Source organism: Felis catus, chromosome A1 (assembly GCF_018350175.1).
Source record: "Felis catus isolate Fca126 chromosome A1, F.catus_Fca126_mat1.0, whole genome shotgun sequence".
Classification (NCBI taxonomy): domain Eukaryota; kingdom Metazoa; phylum Chordata; class Mammalia; order Carnivora; family Felidae; genus Felis; species Felis catus.
The window spans coordinates 44,005,134-44,025,996 of record NC_058368.1 but is presented as its reverse complement, the minus strand read 5'-3'; the positions used below and the strand labels follow the sequence as shown (position 1 = coordinate 44,025,996).

The 20,863-nt window shown below is 33.2% G+C and overlaps 1 long non-coding RNA gene across 1 annotated transcript in view; it reads right to left on the bottom strand.

Moving 5' to 3' along the window:
• Positions 1 to 19,956: 19,956 nt before the first annotated feature.
• The window catches only part of LOC123384433, a 104,012-nt gene continuing 103,105 nt past the window's right edge, over positions 19,957 to 20,863 (bottom strand). Inside the window, exon 3 of the long non-coding RNA XR_006595508.1 lies at positions 19,957 to 20,196. This is a non-coding gene — a long non-coding RNA (uncharacterized LOC123384433). The remainder of the gene's footprint in view (positions 20,197 to 20,863) is intronic.

Here is a 20,863-nt window from a genome sequence, read left to right as displayed (position 1 = left end):
TATCTTAAACATACCTATACATATTGTTGTGGAAGATACGTATGTATGTATTTCTGCATTTCTTTTAGGTAAATATCCAGGAGTAGAATTGTTGCGTTTTAAGGTAAGTGCATGTTTACATTTGTAAGATAATGCCAAACTGTTTTCTGATTGTTTTTACAGTTTACCTTTTCATCAGCACAGTATTATAGTCCCAGCCAAACAATTCCCTCACCAACAACTGGTACCTTCAATTCTTTTAGTTTGGTCATTCTAATATGTACATAGTAGCATCTCATTTTGGTTTTGATTGAATTCCCTTCATGATTAATGTTTGGCATTAAAGTATTGGGGAAAATAGGCCAATTTCCTCATCAGAGATAAGGGCCATTTGAAGGATTTATATTATTGACTAGATTCAATTTTTTTTCATATTTTGGAAGCCAGAGAATTGAGAAAAATGCCACTGTTTTAACTATCAAGAAGAGAAAACTAAATGCTGATTTCATTTTTTCCATTATAAGTAATTTTGATTAAGCTTATGCAAGCTTCCAGCTAAAGATCATGCACTCATGTTCAGTGAACTCTCACCTCAATAATTTTTATGATATTTAAGTCTGTTTTAGATAAATATTCAATGTCTTAATGCTTTTAGTTTCCACTGAATATAACATCTATGCAGTGCAGATAAACAGCATTAAATCAAACTAGAAATGGTGAGAAGCAATAATACTTTGCTTTCAAAAACATTTTCAAGTATGGCTATTCCAATTATACCTCCATGCTCCCCCCTCCAAATTGTCATAAATAATACAGAGCATGGAACATAGTTTAGTGGGAAACTACAGGTAGCTTTGGTGTCACAAAAGTTTGTTTGAAATTCTCATTCCTCCTCTTCCGTGTTAGCTATGTGATCTTGAGAAGCAAAGTAACTTCTCAGATTCTCAGTTTCTGGTGTGTAACATGGTGAATGAGCTTTGACTGAGTGGGCCTGACTTAAAATGAAAATAAGTAGAAAGTTCCTCTAGACTATCTGCTAAGTAGTGAAGCACGATTAATACATACACATGTGTGCACACATTTACACACACACTCACATGCAGACACACATGATTTAGTTTCGTTTTTCTTCAGCTGCTCTCTCAAATAAATTATTTTTATCTCCTCCCTAGAAAGGAAAAGAAATAGGTTGGTCAAGAGTAACAACAACAAAAATAGATTATATAACTTTAGGGTTTTTATTGTACAATATCTTAAGCATTTTCCATGTTTGCATATATTTAAGTAAGTTTCCTGTGTTCATTAACAAACTTTATAAGAGAGATAATACATATCTGAGCTAAATTATTCTTTAACTGAAATGTTATATTAAAAAATATTCTGTACTTTTTGAGTTACATTTCAGTATTTTTATTGTTTGTCAAAATTTTATATTTTCTTATAGTATCATATAAGACAGCATTTTCTAGTGTTGTTAAATTATACTATAGATGAGAGTGCAATGATCTTTTATGAAACCAAGTATAAAGATGATAAAAATGTATATGATTTCTGTTGATGTCTGATTGTCTAATTATCTCAGAAAATTATGATAAAAAGTTCTGCCTCAGCCTTATTTTAGTGTACTCAATAGGATAATTGGAAAAATTTCTTCATATCTTTATAGAGAAAGAGAAGCATATAAAATTTGATAACGGTTGCTAACATGTCCATCTTCAAAACAAAGTAGAAAGAGACATTCACTTTCAAAATAAATAGATCATGGGGAAACTTTCCCTTGTAAACTGTTTATAAAAAAATACCTCCACAAAGCAGTTCTCAAACCATGTATCCACACTAAATTATTCTATTTGACATCTTCCTTAGGTCCCTCAGTACATCCTCTTCTCATTTCCTGAATTTACCTCTCTTTCTCTTTTCTACTGCTCATCATTTCTATTATACTATTTTTTAAACTTTTTTTTAAAATTTTTTAGTTCTGTGAACTCTGATATTTTATTGCTGAATTACATCGCAACACAGGCTCAGTGTAATCTTACTTAGCATTTTAATTTGATTGGCACATTTTCTTAAGGATTTTGTTTTCCCTCCTTGCTATTCAATAAAAGTGAAATGATTGACAGTAATAAGTAAGCAGTGGGAGTTTCCATAGACTTAGTCACCTTAAGAAGGACAAGGCTGATTTTTGGAAGAAACACTGAGAGGTGCAAGGCAGACAGCGTGATTTCCACACTCCTAAATAATACTTGTTACTGTGTTTTGAAATGTAACCATAGGGAGAGTTCAGAAACATATTAGTACAACATCTTTATGTAACATTAATGCAAACTCAATCTGTAAAAGATTTAACAGTCTCCTGGTCAATCAGGGACACCCACCTGTATAGAGCATAGCTTTTTGGTATCCTTCATAAAGTGTCTATTCATTTTATTTCCCATTCTTTGTGAAGATTTACTGGGAAAATATTTCAAATCCTTGTGGTTTGGGATATACCTACTTATTCACATTCACATCTTGAAAATATATTATTGTTTAGCATTTCATAATTTCCAAAGTGATATGATTCATAGTAGCCTCAGAGATTTTGAGATATAATTATATCATAATGAATTTGGACAGACAATTCATAGCTAATGACACTAATAAATAGTAGGGTGTCTAAAAAGTTCAACATAAGAATAGTTGTATCTATTTCACAATATTGCTGAATTTGAAAAAACTACTAAAGTAAAAGTGCCCTATAAACTGAAAATGCAGTAAGTAAGTGGTAGTTTCTCTCTATATATGTAGGAACAAGGGTGGGAATTTCCTGAGCCTGCACTGATGGGTTAACAAGGCATAAACAATTAGAAAGCCATAGGATGAACACACCCAAGTTTGGGTAAACAAGATTAGGCAAATAAGATTAGGTAAATGGGGCAAAGGCCACCAGTATAGGACAAGGTATAGGACAATAGCAGAAAGCTGCTTCCACAGGAAGGAAGGACTAATTAGGTAAACAGGTAAATAGGGCTATAGACTGCAGAGGGGCAAAGTTGCCCAGATCGGAGCTAATTAGCAAAAGAAAGATGCCTTGTTGCCCCTGAGGTAGTATGCTCTGTCTTTCTTGTCCCTTAGGCCAGTTTAGGTAATCAGAGGGGAGGCCTCATGTTTGCTGTAAACACCCTTCCTCCCAGCACCAGGATCTTGTTTTGTATTTACCCAAACCCCTAACACCACATACCTCCAACCCCCCCCTTTTCCCCACAGCCATGAGTTAATGTTCAGGGTTTCATTTTCTCTTTGTGCATGCCCATCACACTTGTAAGTCTTCTGATCCTAATAAAAATGGAGCAAGGACCCTTACTTGAGGATCTTGTCTTCTGGACATTAGCCTCTCTCACATTTTTAATCCCGTGTCCCACTCTCTTGCTGGACAAGAGAGAACTCCAGACCCAGAGTCTATGACATCTGTATATATAGATATATCACATCTTACTGAATTTTTTTTCATTATTCCTGAGTATAGTTGAAATTTAAAATACATGAGGTACCTGGCTTGCTCAGTTTGTTAGGCAACTGACTCTTGATTTTGGCTCGGGTCATGCTCTCATAGTTCATAAGTTCAAGCCCCCATGTAGGGCTCTGCACTGCTTGTGTGGTCTACTTGGGATTCTCTCCCTCTCCCTCTACCTGTCCCGTGCATATGCTGTTTCTCTCTCTGTCTCAAATGAAGAAAGAAACGTTTAAAAATAAAATAAAATGAAATAAAATAAAATAATAAAATAAAGTCAATAATAAAATAAAATACCATCCACATTTCCATTGTATGTTCATTATCATAGCTTCATAGCTTTATTTGAAGTTTCTAAGACCTCCTGAACTACTTAGCCTCCAAATGAAAATATATTTATATTTTAATGTACCTAATAGTTTTAAAAGAGATAATTCCTACATTTATAAGCATAAATATTTGCTTATTTTGAGAGATACCTTATATTTTTCATGCTATTCTAATATCTTCTTATAGATATTCTGAAATGATACACAGAAATTGATTTTCTTTTAAAGTAAGGCAGTATAGGGGCGCCTGGGTGGCTGAGTTGGTTGAGCGTCCAACTTAGGCTCAGGTCATGATCTCACAGTTTGTGAGTTCGCGTCCGGCATCGGGCTCTGTGCTGATGGCTCAGCGCCTGGAGCCTGCTTCTGATTCTGTGTCTCCCTCTCTCTCTGACCCTCCCCCATTCATGCTCTGTCTCTCTCTGTCTCAACAATAAATAAACATTAAAAAAAAAAAAAGTAAGGCAGTATAATTTTTTGTTTGGGTGTTCTTGAAAGCATAAATATTTGAACCATTTGCATATAGGAAACTGTTCATAAAAATACTAATAGGGTTTTTTTTTTTAACTTTCACTTTAAATCAAGTAAAAGTTTTAATTTTTTCCAATAGGTTGTATTTGACATTGTCTGATTGCTCCTTGAAGAGTTCACATAATAACAAAAGCACTTTGCAATTTTTATCTCATTTATTTGCCAAAACAATCCTTTGAGCTGGATATTATTAGATTCATTTTCCAAGAAAAGAAATTGAAGAGCTTTCAGCAATGTTACCAAATAGATAATTTATAAATGATTAGATTGTCCTTTGAATTGCAATCTTCATGACACCAAATAGTGTATTTTATGGACATACATATTTTTTGTTTATTAGTTGTATCGGAGGTTAATTAGAAACAAAACCATCAGGAAGTCAGGCAGTTGGGAAATGAAGATGGAGGCAATTGGGAGAAGAAACGACAGATGAACCTGTGAACGTGTGTGGGACTCCCAAAGCCAGACATGAATCAGAATTTTGTTCCACTCTGAAATCTTCAACTTTGTTTATGGGGTGATTTGGCAGAAAGCTTGGACATTTCACTATGGAAATGGTGAAATGGACACCATTTCACTTGGACATTTCACTATGGAAATGGTGAAATAGACACCATTTCACTTGGATATTTCACTATGGATCACTCATTGGTTAATGAGGCTGAGGCATCAAAGAAGCCGAAGTAGAAGATTCATCAAGAGCTGGACTTGCAACACATCTGTTTTTCTTCTAGAGAAAAAAAAAGAAAGAAAAAAAGTTGTTCAGCAGATAATTGGCAAGCTATGTCAGTTAAAACAGCTATCTTGTGCCTTGGCCCAAACTGGAATCTAAAAAAGAATGCGGCTGCTATTTCATTTCCACACAAAAAAATCTCTTGTAATTGCATATGTTTGGAAATACAGAGCAAATGTAATACTGGAAAAATACAGTTCCAGCCTAGCTACATTGGCACATTGCTAACCTACCACAGTCCAAATCTTGTCAACTGGGTCTCTACATATACCACTTCTAGCCACATTTAACTTTTAAGTAAAGACATAAACAAAATCATGATCATATCCAAAATCATGAAACTTGTCTTCATATAATCAAAAATATTCACGATTTGAAAGATGTCTCAAAAGTTTCCCCCCAGATCTCACTAACTATCTTTGGGTCTTGTATTTTCCCCTAGCTAAGGCATATGCCCCTTTGGTATTCTTTAACTTAAATCTTGAGATTCAAGATTAAGCAGTAAAGACAATAATGTTACACAATAGGGGAATGGAAGAGGTTAAGATAAAAATGATAAGTACACACACTAATATAACCATTTGTAATTTTAAAAAAAGAATGTTCATAATTATTGGAGCAAGCTACGTATTAGGCATTATAATAAAACTCTCCTACAAATGTGTGGTATTTTAGGCTTATTATTAAATATATTTGGGTTTGTCATTTTTACCTTAAGGTGAATGAAAACCTGAGGACGTAGCTATTCATATGCATTGCTACTTTCACAATTTTTATTTTATTTTATTTTATTTTATTTTATTTTATTTTATTTTATTTTATGTTTTTATTTATTTTTCAGAGAGAGAGAGAGAGAGAGAGACAGAGACAGAGACTGGGATCTAGGGGGAAGGGACAGAGAGAGGGAGACACAGAATCCGAAGCAGCCTCCAGGCTCCGAGCTGCCAGCACAGAGTTGGATGTAGGGCTCGAACCCATGAACTGTGAGATCATGATCTGAGCCGAAGCTGGACGGTTAACTGTACTTTGTTTTTTTTTTTTTTTAACAAAACAAATCAACTTTCCACAATTCCACATTAATAAGGTGATGATACAACTGATTTGGAAGAAATAACGACTTATTTCACTAGTTTCACTTCAAGTAATCTTAAGTATATTGTGTTTGATTGGTAGCCACGATAGATGGTGAAGTCCTAAAAGTGCAGTTCAACTATATAAAGACTAATGAAACAATAAGGCCATTAAAACATAAGCATCATTTATTTAACAAGACCCAGAAAAAACATCAAATCCAAGAGTTCTATGAAATAGAGTATTGGACTAAGACACTGACAGAAACAGATGTTCAAGATTTTGCAAGTAAACATGAGTGTTTGTGGGCTTATAAAGCAGCATTCTAGGACACCTATACTCTAGGTGATGATTAGGTTAAACAGAAAGATGATAAGATAGATAGATAGATAGATAGATAGATAGATAGATTCATGCTTAGATAAATATACAAAAACATATCCAATTGGTAAAATATAACAAAAAGACTACATCAAAGATATTTGTTTAAAATGCTGGTTGATTCTGCAACAAAGAAAGGTAGCTCAAGTACTACTTTCCAAAACCCAATTAACTTCACATCTTCAGAAACTAGCTATGTTATTGAAGAGTAGTTCAGGGGGAAAAAAAAAAAAAAAAAAGAAGCTGGCAGAGTATTTTTATTTCAGTTTAATTAATTTGCTTATTATTAACATCATAAATTGCTGTATATGTGCATTTGAAGAAATGCTCCCTTCAATTTCAAGACTCACAAATTCAACCAGTTCTGATGTGAATAAAGCATGAAGCATTTCATTGTCAAATTTGTGAACTGAAGTTTAAGTTTTGTGTAGAAATATGTTCTGGTTGTTCCCCAAATATAGGAAGTTTCACTAGGCCCATTCAAGGTATACTGATATAAAATGTCAGTAATGAATGATTTATGTATTAATATAAAAATATGAAATACACAAAATCTAATGCATTACATTAAATGTTATTCTCATTGCAGAAGCTTGTATATACAGCAACTATTGCATATTAAGATATGTGTTATTGAAGGGAAAACATCTCTTGAGAAACTTGAATGCACTCTTTGTATTTCTGCAAGATATCAATTTGGTCTCCACTTAAAAAAATTGACAGTCATCCTTGTTTATTTATCCAATATATTCAATATTTTAATGGCTATAAAACCACCTACAAGGAAGGAGTGCAACATGTTTATCAATGTCAGATAAATTTAAAGGGCAAAAACAGGAGAACAGAGGAAATGTGATTCTACAAACATTATGGCATGTTCAAGGAGTTGCCAGTAATTATCAGTGAAGTTTGTGATGATCTTTACATGGTATATCTGTAATCAGTTGTAACTAAAACCCTTACAACTGTAATAAAATATTTTATATTTTATTTTTCAATAAAAAAGATGAATAGAATGCACTGAATATAAATTTTTTGTAACATTATTATTTAAACTTAGCAGTAATCACATAGGATGCATTATTGGAACTGGCTACAGATAGACTGATGATACATTTTCTCACAATTTGAAAATATAACAGCACCTCTTTCATTTGGGGAAAAAAGTTTGAAATGACTTCCTTAAGACTGGCTAAAATTGCTTTAAATGTTTAGTCACTTGTTATCTTTTATACCTCTCTGAGACTTTATCTTATTATGGTTATTATTAAAAGACAGAAACAATTTAATTGTATTGTATCCTTTGCAGAGAGTGCTGCCATGAATTCAACATACACTAGGTAACTTAATAAGCATGAAATAAGGGGTACCTGGGTGGTTCAGTTGGTTAAGCATCAGACTTCAGCTCAGGTCATGATCTCAGTTTGTGAGTTCCAGCCCCGCGTCGGGCTCTGTGCTGACAGCTCAGAGCCTGGAGTCTGCTTTGGATGCTGTGTCTCCCTCTCTTTCTGCCCCTCCCCTGCTCACATTCTGTCTCTCCCTCTCCCTCAAAAATAAACATTAAAAATAAATAAATAAATAAATAAATAAGCATGAAACAAGCTCATTTGTCACATTGGAAACATTTAAGTATTTATACACAAAGCAGTTACTTAAGGAGACATATATAGGATTAATAGTAGAAATCACCCTTTCACAGTATTTTATTCACTTCAATAACAGAAAACAAGCAATGTAATCATAACAGAAATGTAGCATTCTAACTATGCACACAATTTCAGTGATAAGGGACTAAGGTATATATTTTTTTTGTAATTTTGCCCATATTATATTTGTTCTCGCTGTATTTACTGAAATATAATTTTATGAATCTGGAATTAGATAATTTGTTTTGCTTGTATTTTATGTCATTTTTATGTCACCTTCTAGATCATTATGTTGTTACTCAATTCTATAACATGTGTTGGTATAGATTTGAATACAGTGGTGGTAGTAGAAGGAGAGAGTTAGTTTTCAAACAGGTAATTTCACACTAACTTAAGTTTACTGTTGAGTAGGATCTAAAGTTGTGTCCGTGAGGTTTGAAACAAAGTGAATAAATTAGAGAAACCCTCCTAAGTGTAATTGCCTAAAGCATGTGATTAATAGATTATGGGGACAAAAAAAGTTAGTAAATGTCAACAATGCCTCATGTTTCTGTTTTCGACAATAGCAACTACTGGTGTGCTGATAAATATTTAACAACCGTCTCTCCAAAGAGGAGGGAAACAAGTTTATTCAGGACCTTTGCCGATTTCCATGGTATGAATATAGAAACTATGGCTGATTTCGAGCCATGAACACAATATCACTAAATGTGTAGTTGGGAATAAATGTGCACCATTGGCTCCGTGAGGCACTGGTAGCCAGCTGCATCAGACCACTGATTGCTACTGTGTCATTTACAGAAATAAGCAAATCTAGAAGATTAATGTATTTGTAGAAAACAGCTATAAATTTTGTTTTGGATTGTTATATATGTGCAGTATCATTGTATTATTCAAGAGTCTAGCACTCAAGAGATTTCTGGTATACAGAAATAAATCTATATAGAAATTCTCTTTGAAGTCACTGCAATATTTAAGATCATCAAGGAAAAGCTTATAAAATGAAGGCATGCAAAAGCAGAAAAACATTTCAATGAAAGCAGAGAAAGAGAGGGCCATAATTGACAATGAAAAGAAACATCTAGAAAGTTAGTAAACAAATGAGGTGAATGAATATTCACAAACATCAAGTGAACACAACACTTCAATCAGGAGGAAATGGATGGTCTATGGTGACAGTTAACAAACCACAGTTAACTATGAAACTGCATTTTAGTGCCCCAACATGTTTTGCTTACATTTGTAGATTTGTCTTATAACATGTCATTATTGATGCATAGACACTGGATTTAGATCAATGAATAGAAGTCCTTTTTTCTGTGAAGATACAGTTAACAAGAAAGAAACAGATGAATACAAGCAATAAACCACTATGTAGAGATTCTTTTTTCTTTAAGTTTATTTATTTTGAGAGAGAGAGAGAGAGAGGGAGAGAGAGAGCATGAGTAGTAGAGGGGCAGAGAGGGAGGGGGAGGGAGAATCCCAAGCAGGCTCTGTGCTGTCTTGAGAGGCTTGATCCCAGAAACTGTGAGATCATGACCTAAGCTGAAATCAAGAGTTGGATGCTTACTCGAACTGAGCCAACTGGGCACCCCTAAACCACTATGTAGAGGTTCTTAAGACTTCGGAAAATTGGGAATATTATCAAGTTCTTAGAAGTAGGTAGAGATTAGTAAATAAACTTTAGAACACATTTTTATAATTTTTTTTATGTTTTAGCCAAAATTGGGCTCCAAATCATTTTGGCTACTGATTGCAGTGAAATCAAACCCTAAAGCACATTATTTGTCCCTAACGAAAATGTTACTTTGTTGTTATTTTTATGTATGTAGTGAATGTTGAGCATTATTCCAACATGAAGCATAGGAAAGATTTATTATACAGAAAGACAAGTTGAAACAACATATAGAATATCAAAATGAAATTAATGGTATTGGAGGAGCCATATAATTTATGAACATAAAATAACATGTAAATAAAAATATAAAAAATGCAAAAGGAAAAGGAAAAATGATACAAACAATCATTAAACATTTATAAATAGTAGAAATGAAGATTTAAACTATAGACATTAAATGGTAAAATTGCTACAATGGGAAATTGCAAATTGAAATTACTCTCTTAGAATGTAGAGATAAAAGACAAAAAAAGAACAAAAAAAGAAAAGAAAGCATATGGGTTCATTTGGAGAGTAGAGAAATATGATACAGTCTACATACAAATGGAGTTCCTGAAGAGAACATATTATGATTGAACATTCATGATAATAAAAATACAAGGAGAAATGATTTAGGACACTGTGGTTGTTAAAATTTCTCTTAATGTAAATTTACATACATATATCACATTTTAACATTAAAATTACAATATGTTTTTTAAACATGGTAGAAATATTCTAAATATTATTCTAGAAAAAGAAATTAAATGTCAAGGATATCTTGAATTAGAATTGTAATGGTAAGGAATCTATGCTGATAACTTCTAACAGTTGCTCACATAAAATAAGTTAAGTAACTAAATGGATATTGATTGAATGTTAAAATATTTATTTAAAGGTAAAAATAATTTTAAAAATAAATTATTTTGTGAAAACAGCAAACTTTCTTAAGGAAATATAAATCTATTAACCTTTCATTACATATCAAAACAAACTAAACTTCTTACAAATCTGTATTTGCCTAGAAGTATATTTATTTTTCCTCTCTGTTTCTTGCTAGTTGAGTGAAATTGTAAGTGAAGTCTGGGTGTTTGTGTGTGCATGTGTGTGTGCATTAGAAGCAGTTTGTGTTAGGGGTGCCTTCATGGCTTAGCTGGTTGAGCGGCCAACCTAGGCTCCAGTCATGATCTCTCAGCTCATGAGTTTGAGCCCTAAATCCGGGTCTGTGCTGACAGCTCTGAGTCTGGAGCTTGCTTCGGATTCTGTGTCTCCCTCTCTCTCTGCCTTTCTCCTGCTTGTGCTCTTTCTGTCTCTCAAAAATAAATACACATTAAAAAAAAAAAAAGAAGCATTTTGTGTTCAAGCATGATGGTAAGGTGGGATTATGTGATCTCATCTAGAAGCTTGCAGATATCTGATACACCTCTACGATTCTTAAAATGCAAGAAGGCTCTGCAGTTATTTGGGCTGCTGAGTGCTTCCATGAAGTCTTATTCATGGTGTTGGAAGGACACACCATAAATCTGATAGGAGCCTGCCCATCTCTCAGTCAGTCCTGGAGTAAGGACCTGGAGAGAATTCCTCACCTGTGTTGAATGGATTCTTGCATTTTTACCTTCTAGCTCTTCATTGGTATGAGGGAGTCCACTACTGATATTGAACCACGTACTGAGTTCTTTTAGTTTTGGACTTTGTCAACAAAGCAACACGGCCATGATTACTGATGGTCACAATCTCCCATCAACTGTGTTAAAATGACTAAAATTTGATCATTTCAGATGTGTAAATTGAAGAAGGGAAACTAAGTTCAACAAGTTTAATAGTATTGAGGCAAAATCAATGGAACGACTAGAAAATATCTTTAATGTTAATGAGATATTCTGAAGCATACTATATTTTAAAAGTCAGCAAATAAGAGGAGATATTTTTGGTGAAAATAAAAGATAATGTCCACTTTGTAAAGTTTAATATGAATTCCACATGAATGTTTATATCTAAAAAATTGGAGACAAGATGTCCTGGAATAAATAAATGAATAAAGAAACCAGGAAATTAATATCAAAGTTGTAAAAAAGTATATTCTTCCTTAAAAAGAAGAAATACCTAACAATATTAATGAAAATATCAATATGACAGAGCTGAAGTTGACCACAAAGTAAAAATAAATCATCTGAATTTTCAATATCACTGATAAAATGAAATTATTAAGCACATGGGAAAAATAAAAGATCAATGCAATAAAGCGAATGAATAAATTAATAAAAATAAAATCAGACATTAATGTAATAGAAAAAAATAAAACATTTTAACCATCCCAAATAAATCAATACATGAGATAATTCTTTATAATGTTCAATAGAGTTTATAAAGTTTTATCTAACTTAATAAGGAAAAAAGGAGTGGGGTGCCTGGGTGGCTCATTCACGTAAGCTCCAACTTTTGGTTTCAGCTAAGGTCATCATCTCACTGTTCATAAATTCCATCCCCATATGGGGCTGTATGTTGACAGTGGAGCCTTCTTGGGATTCTCTCTCTCTCCTTCTCTCTCTGCCCCTCCCCTGCTCTCTCTCTCTCTCTCAAAATAAATAAACTTGAAAAAAAAGAGAATGTAATTCTGGTTCATTATGAGATCTATTAATTAATTTATTTTTTGAGTGTTATTTATTTTGAGAGAGAAAGAGAGAGAACAAGCCATTGAGAAGCAGAGAGAGAGAAGGAGAGAGAGAATCCCAAAGAGGCTCCACACTCAGTGTGGAGACGACACACGGGGCTAGATCTCAACATTGTGAGATCATGACCTGAAGGGAAATCAAGAGTCTGTTGCTTAACCCACTGAGCCACTCAGGTGCCTTGACATCTATTAATTTAAATGAGCCTTCTGATAGATTTAAGAGAAAGAATCATGCGAAGAAGTTGCTTCATGCTAGAAATAATTTCAAAATTTCAGTACACAATTTTGATAAAATGACTCAATAAAATAATTAGTAATTACTTCTTAACAGAAGAAAGTATATAAATATATATCTATCTAATACCATTTCTAACCTAATAGATTATGCAAGCAGTCCTACTATAGTAAGAAAAAGTAACAATCAATATTTTAATGGAGGGAATTAAGCTAAAATAATTTGGAATTATTATCCCTATTTATAGATGGCAGATGATGTAATTGTATGCCTAGGAAATAAAAAAAATCAAATCAAAACTACTGAAAATTACTGAAATCAAATCAAAATTACTGGAAAGAATTTTTTTTAAATAGTAGAAATAAAATTAATATATAAATCAATAGAATACATTAAAATAAAAACACAGTTAAAATGTAATGTAAGAGAAGACTTCATTCAAAGTAGCACTAACACTTATAAGATGTCTTCTACTAACCTAAAGATAAATACAGACAAAAATATAAGCATTTTTTAAAAAGACTTTCAAAAGACAAAACAGAAAAAAAGACAGAACTCAGAAAATGAGTTGAAGTGTGATAACACCAAAAAAATAATAATTAGCAACAGAGATGAACTGAAAGTTCACAGAAAAACAAAACAAATGGTCCTTAAATATATGAAAATATGTTTAATCCCAACAAGAATAAGACAAACGCTAATTAAACATGCTAGCATAATTTCTAACTTTTCAAACTAGTAAATACTCAAAATGCTGACAACACCATAGAAAAATAGGTGCTAGCTTATATTGGCAATGGGACTGCAAAATGAAAAAATATTTCAGAGAAAAACTTGGAACTTAACCCAATGACCCAGCAATCCCACTTCTGGGACTCAATTCTGTATAAATAGTACACATTTAAACTAAAACATGTTTGTAATTTGGATCATTGTTTATGATTTTTAAGATGTTGGAAACAATAAAAGAAGTCCACCTATGAGTGGCTCATTAAAAAAAATGTATAACCATTAAATGTATATGTAACTGTAGAAAATACTGAGAAATTTCCATGTAACAGAGTATATCAGTATGGGATGATTTCATTATTATGATTTTAAGCGAAAAGTTTAAATCTCAGAAACTAAATCAAAAAGGTGGGAAGTGATAATAAAGTCATATATATTACGAAGAAAAACAGACAAATGAAAAATAAAAGTGATGCTAGATGTGTGGATGCTTTGGTGAGGATAATTTGGTAAAGTATCTTTATACAATTTTAATTTTTGAGCAAAGTGAATACATCGTAATCAGGAAGATAGTTTTCATTAAAAGGCATTTAGAGCTTGAGTAAGTTTTTTTTTTTTTAATTTTTTTTTCAACGTTTTTCTTTATTTTTGGGACAGAGAGAGACAGAGCATGAACGGGGGAGGGGCAGAGAGAGAGGGAGACACAGATTCGGAAACAGGCTCCAGGCTCTGAGCCATCAGCCCAGAGCCCGACGCGGGGCTCGAACTCACGGACCGCGAAATCGTGACCTGGCTGAAGTCGGACGCTTAACCGACTGCGCCACCCAGGCGCCCCAAGGTTTGTTTTTTTTTTTTTTTTTTTTTAAATAACAAGCTGACAAATAGAGTGTATAGTGCTACAAACTATGTTTTCCAGAAACTCTACCAAATGAATGTACTATCTTTCAATACAAAGGAATATAACAAATACATTTAAAAAATGAGTTTAATGATGACATATTTTGGATGCCTAATTTGTCAATAGCATAAAAATAATATTACAAATTATTCATAAATATCCTCACGGTTGAGTTGGGGGTAGCAAAAATGCTCTTAGTTATTAAAATTAGTTTTTAAAATTTTATGTAGTGAAGGTGATGGCTTAAATAAATATATTGGGATAACTACAAGTAGATAGAAGGATCGAACAGGAGTTAAAAAATGAAAATAATTTCTAGTGTTAAAAGTAAGATAAAAATATAAATTAGTTATTGATATTCGTGCCTCAAACTTATGAACCAATAAATAAATCAATTCCTCCTAAAGGAAACAATTAAATGTTTCTTAGTCTGATACTGAGAGTAGAGTGACTCTATATTAAAAACCAAAAGAAAACATTAAAATTTTAATGATACACATTTAATATTTGTTTGGTATATAATACCATAAAATAAGAAGTAAAAAATATGCTAACAATGTAGATGACAAAAAAAGCATAAGTATATAATGTATAGGTATCAATTCATAAGGAGTTATTGAAATTGATGTGATACACAAAACAGTGGGTAAAAAGACAGAAGTGAGTCTTCAAGATCTTTGTGATGCAGAATTCCCCTCCACCCCAGTAAGGACTTAAAGAGGGTCACTTGCAATATATGAAAAGAGGAGAGTGATATCTCATTCACCAATCAAAGTTTGATTAAGCAGTGGATTTAATGAACTGCATCATGTGGCCCAGGCCTACATGAATAAGAGGGGGAAGAAAATTAGAGAATTGTTGCTGTGAATGGTGGTGGTGGAGTTTTTCCTGACAGTAAAGTGTCCTGCAATCTTACCAACTGGCATGGCAAAGATATGTCTCCAGTGGTATTGGTAATTCAAGAATGGGACCCACTGGGAGAGGGAATTCTACCAGAAAGAAATTCTGGAAAATAACTTCTTGTGCCATAATCTGACGTAGAGGAAAAAGTCTGTTGGTGACAAATGCCCAACATTAGATAATTATGCTACTTGAAAGCCCTACAGGGTTCCTGAGTAACAAATACATGAACTCTACCTGAGAACCAACACCTATATATATATAGGTGCTTGTTATCCAGAGTGAAATAGATGGCCAAGCTAAGCCAGAATGTCAGGAATAACCAACCACAAGTATCTATAGCCATGGAAAGCTTATCAAATCAATGTTTGCCCTATTTTTTACTCTTTTTTCTTCTTTTCCAAGCTTCTCAGAAAAATAGTAAGAGCTTTAAAAAGAAAAGAGGAGGCATGTCTGAATCAAAATATACCATTTATCTCTACATCAAAGAGCCAGAGTAAGTAAGAAGAAGAGTAAAATAGGAAGTCAGACACCTTTCTCCATTCAAGTTCCTGGAGATAATATTTTTCCATTGTACGAAGAATGAGAAGAAAATATGTAATGTGGTGATAAAAGATGGGCTTTTAATTTAAAACATGTAAACTGAAAGTTATGAAACTAGCTGCAAATTTTAAGTGAGAATATTTTATACAGCATAAATTTAACATTTATTAGGGAAAAATATATCTTATTTGCACTCTTCTTTGATGAGACTATACTTAGACAATAGCTCTGTCTATTGATGAATATGACCAAAGACTGTCCTAAACTCTAAAGCTTCAAGTTCACATCTCCTTCCACCTTATAAGAAGGCATCAAATGTGGTAGGTTAGCTGTCCTTCACTTGAATAGGGACTAAAACTTGCTTGCGTCCAAGGTGTTTACTATATGGCTGATAGCAATCTCCCAAAATAAAAACTGAATCATCTTTGGATTGTACCAATAAATACTGAAAACAATTGACAGCTTTAGTAATCATGATTTACAGTCTTTGTCTCTAAAATTTTAAACAGACATAAATACATTTTTTCACTCTGAATTTTATCAAAGAGGCTTTATTTATTTGTTTGTTTGTTTATTTATTTATTTTTCTGTCGGATGAAGCACCTCAAGAGTTTTCATTTGAGGATCTGGCATTCAGTTGTAATATGTTTACAATCTATGTAATGTCATACAATCTGTTCATATCTCCAAATTCTCAACTTTTCCAGTTCTGAAACAAGGGTAATATGTTGAAGGTTTCTAAAGTACTTTCATCTCTTTAATTCATTGCAATTTTAAGTATACCAACATGAAGAAGAGAAGATCATTTATGGCATTTTGACAAATTTAAACCACTTTTTATAATTTTATTTTACTATACTTATGTTTCAGCATTAAGATTTACAAAATAGGAGACACATCATTTTATCTGTTTGGGTTTTTGCAAAGTATCAAATTATAGAATACTCACAAAAGAGCTTAGTCACAGTTTCATCCTATCTGTGACCCAGAACATTACAACAGCTTGTGCAGCATGAAAGGGCAAGAAAGGATAAACATCCTTTGCAATTATATAACAATAAATGAACCATAGCTGATCAAGCATTATGATGGGATGTGTCTTGAGAGAATTTATTTAGTCAGTTAGTCATTTAGGAGAATTTGCACAGGGTAAATTCATTGGGCATATGGACAGCATGTGTTCAAGGACTCCCTGCAGCATTGAGATGACACATTATTTTAAAATATAGTGTACCATCCCTGTTATTATGGTGATTCTTATGAGAAAAATAAATCTATGTTTTTTTTATATACACAAATTTCCTGGGAATAAAATAACATAACAAAAAAAGGTGATGTGGAATGTATCTAAAGATATTTTTTAACTACAAAAAGTAGTGAATTAGAATGAAATTTGATTGGGAATGGCATACACTATATAAAGATTTTTTTTAATTTAATTTACCAGATGCCTAATGGTTTTTTGTTTTGTTTTTGCTTTTGTTGTTTAGTTTTTGTTCTTTGTGTCATTTATTTTCTTTATTTCAAATCTAAAGTTCTAATTGACAATTGAAGTTGGGTGTTTTCTTTTTATTATTGGAAATTCAGAACAAACATCTAGGACTACATGGTTTAACTCACTCTTGCAAGAATATTCACTGAGTAACACTGTGTGGGGTATAGTCGCACTTAGATGTTTCTTCTCTAAGAGATTATGTTTGTTTTCCTTTCTTAACACATAATTCACTACTGTAATAAATCCACAACAATCAGTTAAATAAATCAAAACTTTGTCTTCAAAAGAAATGGTTCCAGAAGAATTATTGAAATTCCCAATGTACTCTTTGTACTAAGAACAGTGGAAAAGATAGACTGTACATGTTCACATCATCTTAGGGAAATCTTACATTTGAAAAAAAATAAACAGAAGCATGCAAATAAGAGAGGATTTGTGAAACCAGATGTATTTTCAGTTCTGTGTCACATAGTCACTTGTTTAGCAATAAAGATCAGACAGTGATATTAGGTACTGATATACAAATAATTCTGTGAAGAAGCCAAATCATACCAGCTGTCTAGATCCACTCGTTAAACACAGCCATGATTAAATCTATTTTATACTGATTAAATTATGCTAAAGACAAAGATAATAAAAACTTGAATCTCATTACTTTCTCATTCTTCTTTTTTTAATGTTTATTTATTTTGGAGAGAGAAAGAGAGAGAGAGAGAGCTTGGGGGAGGAGCAGAGAGAGAGGGAGACAGAGAATCCCAAGCGGGCTCCAGGCCCAGCCCAGAGCCTGATGTGGGTCTCAATCTCAGGACCGTGAGATCGTGACCTGAGATAATATCAAGAATCATATGCTCAAACCACTGAACCACCAAGGCATCTCAACTTTCTAATTCTTCTACTACATTCTACTAATGTCCCTTGTCTTGAGGTTATACCTATTCTAGCTGTATAATGAAAATAATAAGTAGCTGCTGCCTTGCATTTTTTTTTCTTACCTGCAAGTGGAGTTAAATTGGTAGCTTGAAAAAGTCTCATGTGAGTGTTTGCATCATGAACCTGGACAAGAGCTACCAATCAGGGTTGAATTTATTGTTCTGTTGATTTTTTAGATATATAAAAGTGATTGAAAATGTTGTGTATGCCATGTCTGTAGTTGTTTTATTATGGTTAGAACAGCAATATGGAGTAATATTCTCTTACTATAAAACTATCACCTGTTTCGGCAAGTAAATCATACACATCATTGACAGACTTTTGAATTTCCAATATAAGTCATCATTGCTTTGCTTAATCATCAATTTAAACAAAATTATCAATCAAATTTCATGTTAAAACTATTCGCATCAATTACATCCATGGATACAAAAGGTTTGGCAAAACATTTTAAAAGCCTTCTTGAGAACTGATTGTCTCTAAGAATTTAGAATAAAGAGAATTGTCAATAGTTGTATATTTGCACTCTACTTCACATATATCAGTAAAATTTGTAATAAATGTATGTATACATGCACACATTTTTCTTTCAGTGAGCTGTGAAATTGCACCATTACCCACTGTATAAACAAAAATGAGGTGACTAAGACAAGTTAGAGGGCAAAGAAAGGGAAAATTAGAAAATAAAGAAAAAGAAATAGGAGATATAAGTTTCTCCGGAAATTCTTACTCTATGGTTAATAAGAGTGAAATATTCCATTTCAAAAAAAGGCAAATGATTCAAATGGACATTTCTCTAAAGAAGGTTTACCAATAGGGTCACCTGAGTGGCTCAGTTGGTTAAGCAGTCGACTCTTGATTTTGGCTCAGGTCATGATCTCATGGTTTGTTGGTTTGAGCCCCATGTCCAGCTCTCTGCTGTTAGCACAGAGCCCACTTCAGATCCTCTGTCCTCCTCTCTCTCTGCTCCTCCCCCACTCGCACATGCATGAGAGCATTCTCTCTCTCAAAAATAAGTAAACATTAAAAAAAAAAAAGGTTTATGAATAACCAATGACCACATGAAAACATGCTCAATAGCATTAGTCATCAGAGAAATGCAAATTAAAACCAGGAAATAATCACTTTACACATACTATGATCACTATAATTAAAAAGAAAAAAAAAGTGGAAAGTAACAAGTGTTATCAAGGATATGGAAAAATTGGAACCCTTTTACATTACTTACGGAATGTTAAGTGGTGCAGGTTTCTCAAGATGTTAAACATGCGAATACTATATATACAGCAATACCACTCCTACATCTATCTAGAAGAAGTTACCAAAGCAGTGACTCAAACAGACATTTGTAAACCAACGTTCATTTGTTATAAAATTTAGATGAATTATTACAACTTACTGCCTACTTGCATGGTTTCCACATCTCTACCTCCTCTTTCCTGCCACTGTAGGTCAGTGCTCACATCCCATCTCTCCTTGAAATTCACCCATATTTTGTGCTAAATCAGGCCTCTATGTATGTGCAGGAAAAGCCACCACAGAGATTAGATACTTCTCTATTCCTGTCTCCAAATTCCCCAATGAATACATGGTCGATAGCCAAGCAGAGGAGCCAGTGAGTGCATGCAAACTCCACTCTGTCTGCAACTCCCAAGGTTCCTATACACACAGCCAGCATATTTTCAGCTTTTAACCATTTGTGAAAAAATGTAGATGAATTCTTACAACTTATACATACTTGTATGGTATCCATGTCTCTTCTTCCTCTTCTCTGCCACTGTGGGTCAGTGCTCACATCAAATCTTCCCATGGGAAATTAACTCATATTGTCTTAGGTATCAGGCTACTTGTTTGTGCAATAACCTCAATTCTCTGATGGATTCATGAAAACTTATGTGATTTTGTAATTGATCCAGCTTTTTCTTATTGTTAGAATGGTATTCATGCTCTTTCTGGCTTTATACATCACAGGGAGAATCTGAAAAAAATTTTGGAAACAACTGTAAACCTTTTATTTTTAGATACATACACTGAGTTCTCTAGGTGAAAGGAGTTAGACAATGGGAGCAAACCATTTGGCTTAACTCACTCAGAAAAAGAAAAGCTCTAGACATAAGCAAAACACCATTCTTTGACACCAGTTTGGAATGATTGAAGATAGCATTTTTTTTTTCATGTATCCGTATAAAAAAAAAATGACTCATCAAGTTCCAATAAATGTTCTTGTAAACCATTTTCTACTTCTAGTTTATCATTTCCAGTGGTGTTTTATTGCCTTTTTAAGTCAATGTCTGTCTTGCTGTCTTCATTCAGGCTGCTGTAAGAGAATGCCATACATGGATGGCCTATAAACAATAGAAATATATTTCTCATAGTTCTAGAGGTTTGAAATTTAAAATCAGGGTGCCAGAATGGTTGAGTTCCAGTGAGGATCCTTGTCCAGGTTGTAGACCATACACTTGTATCCTCACATGTTAGAGAGCAGAAAAAGGAAGCAAGCTCTTTCATGACTCTTACAATGGCATTAATCCTATTTATAACTCCAGGGATTAAGCCACTGAGGTTTTAAAATGTATATGTGAAAGGACTAGTGTAGCCTTATTAATAGAGAAACTGATAACAAATATTGCAGATCCTCTTTGGTA